This window comes from Grammomys surdaster, unplaced genomic scaffold, assembly GCF_004785775.1.
Source record: "Grammomys surdaster isolate TR1022 unplaced genomic scaffold, NIH_TR_1.0 61, whole genome shotgun sequence".
In the NCBI taxonomy this organism is placed as follows: domain Eukaryota; kingdom Metazoa; phylum Chordata; class Mammalia; order Rodentia; family Muridae; genus Grammomys; species Grammomys surdaster.
In genome coordinates, this window is record NW_021604563.1 from 20,576,606 (window position 1) to 20,580,946 (window position 4,341).

Below are 4,341 nucleotides of genomic sequence, written 5' to 3' on the forward strand. Positions count from 1 at the left end.
TCCAGTACTAAAGACGTACCAGTACACAGAAGCTAAGACACTATTTCACAACTTCCTTAGTGTTCTCTTCACTTGAAGGGCATGGCTGTGGAACAGCAGCGGGTTTTGGTGTTCCCAGACAATTTTCTTTATAGAATTCACGCCTCTGCTTTTTTTCTTTTTCCTCCAGCCCCGCCACTAATTTGTATACTATGTTTTGTAATTGTGGATCCATCCTCAAGTTATTATGAGGTTTGGCCTCGTGCACCACAATGTTGCACTTTGGACATCTGTTGCTTTGTTCAAAATGCTTTATGATGCAGCTTTTACAGAAGCTATGAAGACACTCTGTAATGGTCGCCGCATCTATTAAGTAGCCTTTGCAAATAGAACAGGAGATGTATGGGATCATCTGAGAGAGAGGAAGGAGGTGCTCTTCCTGGTCAGACTCCTCTTCTGCCTTTTCTTCTGCCTTCCCCTCTTCCCCCTGAGGAGGCTCGGATGCCAGGCATTCCTGAGTTCCCACTTCTCCACTGGAGGACTGGTCCCCCTTGCCAGATGTGGGTGCTGTGGCGACCGGAGGAGGCAAATCCTGGCGTGCAGGCCACAAGGCCTCCTTTGTTCCCTCTGCTCCCTCTGCTCCCTCTGCTCCCTCTGCTCCCTCTGCTCTCTCTGGTTTGGCAGCATCTAGCCTGCCTTCTTGGGCCTCTGGTCGGCTCTCCACCGCTGGCTCAGCAGGGGACACACTGGGTAAAGGCATGGCCAGATTTGGTGTAAGGCAGAGACCAGAAGTGAGGCAGAAGCGAGAGATATGTGGAAATGTGGAGGCAAAGAGATCGAGACCTTTAATTAGGCCCGAAGGGAAAGGAAAACCTGTCGGTGATGTGGCCAGGCAAGGCGAGGTGAGGCGAGGCGAGACCGGGCCCTGAGATGAGATCACCAGGCAGTATTCTGAGTTGAATCAAGGCAAGACCAGGAAGCAGGGCAAAATCTGGAGACCAGACGAGATGAGACGAGATGAGATGAGGTTGCAATCTGAGATCAGACAGGCGAGGTGAGACCAGAACTGGGGTCACGCAAAGTCAGACCGGGAGTCGGGCCAGGCCAGACCGGGGATCAGGCAAGACCGGGGGTCAGGCCATTCCAGACCCCAGTCCCAGGGTCTGACAAGAGAAGCCCAGTAGTCAGGCGAGCCGAGACGAGATGTTGAGGCAGCGAAACTGGACCTCAATATCAGGAAGTGAGGCAAAATCAGGAAGCAACGTGAGACTGGGAGGTGCTTAGAGGCTCGAGGTGGCACGAGGGGCGAGACCAGGAAGTTAGGCCAGACCAGAAGGTGAAAGTGTATCACAGGAAAAAGACTTCTATGGAAGGTGAGATACATATGATGGAAGCTAGGTGGCACCACAAGGCTAAGTCAGGGTCACCACACAAAGCAAATCCCTGCTGTAAGACCATGAGATGGACAATTCAAAGTGAGTTGTGGGTAGATGATACCATCTCAGGCAAGGGGATGCTGAGCACAGAGAGAACGCCACCGAGAACAGACGTGCAATAGGAGAGTGAAGTGTCAAGAAACAAAGTGCAACCAGGCTGAGGTGATAGTGGATGAAGCAAGTAAGACAGAGAGAGGGGGTGAGGCAGCTGAACCAAAGTGGGGGATTTGCAGAAGTGTCTGGGAAACTCGTCATCTAAGGCAATGACTCTGGGGCCTGCCTATAAATCCCCTTCCCCTAACTGGACTCCCTCAGTGGAAAAGGATGCGTTTAGTCCTACTGCAACTGGATGTCTCTGGGTGGGGTGGTACCCACAGAGTGCTTTCCGTTCTTTGGGGAGAAGGGTGGTAGTGGGGGGAGGGATTTGTAAGGATGGAACTGGGAGGAGATAGGGTCTTCAGATGTAAAGTGAATAAAAAAAAGTTGCAGAGCTAACGTGGCCAATGGCAGCGCATGCCTTTAATCTTAGAACTTGTGGGCAGAGGCAGGCGGATCTCTGAGTTTGAGATAATCCAGAGTCTACAGGGTGAGTTCCAGGAAAGCCAGGGCTACACAGGGAGACTGTTTCAAAAAAACAAAGGAAAAAAAAACCAACAAACCAAAACAACACCGCCCTCTCCCCCGAATAAAAAAAAATTGCAGCGTTTCTACCGCTGGCTTTAAAGAAGCCTCACCCGATTTTCCTTTTCAAATGCTTCATATTCAGCAGTAGTTTTTAAAAACTAGTAAGATCCTGTTGCAGACTAACAATATAATTTCTGTAGCGTAACAGGCACGTTACATTTATTTATTTATCTATCACTATTTAATGTTGTATATACACATATGTGTACAAGTAACATGTACCACCATGGAGGTTATAGAGACACTTGAGAATTGCTTCTTTTCTTCTATCTTTTGAGTCCAGGAGATAGAATTCAGAAACTTCTAGACAATCTTTCCATACCCTACTAATATTCTGTTTATCTAGAACACTGAGCTAGATCCCATGTGACATTGCATCAGGAATAATAAAGATTTCTTTTGGAGCACCATATATGCCTTTTTGGAGCAAATTACATTCATTCAATAATTATTTCTTCTGGAAAATAGGAAGTTTCTGTTTTGAAACATACACTGTGAAGAATAATCTACTGCCACATAAGCAGGGGTCCAACTGCTTGCTATTTTATCTTTTATCTCTTCCTTTCTCCTCCCTCTTGTTCCCGATTCCTTTTTCTCTCTCCCTCTCTCTTCCCCCTTCTCCCTGTTATTGATTGTTGGATGATGATGATGATTATGTATATTTTTTGTGGTAATGAAAACTGAATCTAGGGTCTTGTTCATGCTCAGCAAGCTGTCACCCGTTGAACTATGTCCTCATTTTTACCTTTTATTTTTGAGACACTTAAAAGGCTACTTTACATTTCTGAAAGCTGCAGGATATCTTGAGTGGGTAAAATGGGGTGGGATGTAGGCAAGATGAGACAAAATATTCTCTTGCCCCACCCCTGTTTGATTAAGCATTTTGCTTCTGAGTCTAAGATGTGATTATAATAGGAACCCTCAGGATTAGAATTTTTCTGGAAAATTCTAAGCTGGAGATATGAGTAGGTACCTGCCTACAGGAACCTTGGCACTAGTGGAATTACTCAGCATCCAGGAGTCTTCCTATCAATTCTAATAATTTTGGTTTCCTGATGAATCCACATAATGTATATATCCTTTCTTTCATCTTTTTTATAAATTGTCTGAGTAAGATGATAAAAGACTGAGGATTGATCTCTTCTTGAGTTCTGGTTAGAACTGTAAATAACCCTTCAGTGACTCTTGTTTGCTGTAATGTGATCTCTGACCCCCACTGGATGTGAGAAAGAACCCCAACATAGACCAGGTAACTGATGACTTGGGATGCTATACTCACAGCACCCTGGAACGGAGGCCACGCCTAGTCAGCTGGATATGAAAGCAACAATGATAGTTGTCCCAATGCTCACCAGTGCTTCCCTGGCCACTGAGCATGCTCACTTGTCAGGCCTTGTCCAAAACACTTGTAGGCAAATCAAAGCTCACAATTCAGAAGAGTGTTTTAAAACTCAGTTTATCTAGTCATTGTAAAAGAGGATACTGCAGGAGGTTAATCTCTGGCTCTATGTGATTAACTCAGATTACATTAGCACTTGTAGAAAAGCCAGCTTTCAAGTTGTGAATTTAGGAATCCATAACAATTCTGAGCATATACAAACAAATAAACAAAATACCAAAGATGTTAGCTGCCACAATGCAAGTCTAAAGCAGCACTGAAAATGATGGTTACTAGGAGAAAGGGTCTTGATATTATGATTGGGCCTTGAGATGAGAGGGAGAACATTAGAAATGTATATAATATACTAATTATATAATAAATGCATTACATATAATATAATTATAATAATTGTATAAATACATTACATATAATTATATATACATAGTAATTATATAATTTTGTGTCTTATTCTATAGCTCAGAGTATCTTGGAACTCAATATGTAGACCATTCTGATTTCAAAATCTTGGCAATACTCCTGCCTCAGCTTCCTGAATAATAGGACATACAGGGGTGAACCACTGTCCTTTTACAGTGCCGGCTAGTCTTATGTCAACTTTACACAAGCTAGAGTTATCTGATGGAAGGAAGTCTCAGTTGAGAGGGTGCTGACATAAGATCCAGCTTTTAGGTATTTTCCTGACTGGTGATTGATGGGAGAGGCTCTAGTCCATAGTAGATGGTGCCATCCCTGGGCTTGTGGTTCTGAGTTCTATGAGAAAGCAGGCTGAGAAAGCCATGAGGAGCAAGCCAGTAAGCAGCACTCCTCTATGGCCTCTATATAGCAGCTCCTGCCACTAGG

General features: G+C 44.5%; 1 pseudogene; it reads right to left on the bottom strand.

Moving 5' to 3' along the window:
* Positions 1 to 40: 40 nt before the first annotated feature.
* On the bottom strand, positions 41 to 739 carry LOC114629448 (annotated as a pseudogene).
* Between the last annotated feature and the right edge of the window lie 3,602 nt (positions 740 to 4,341).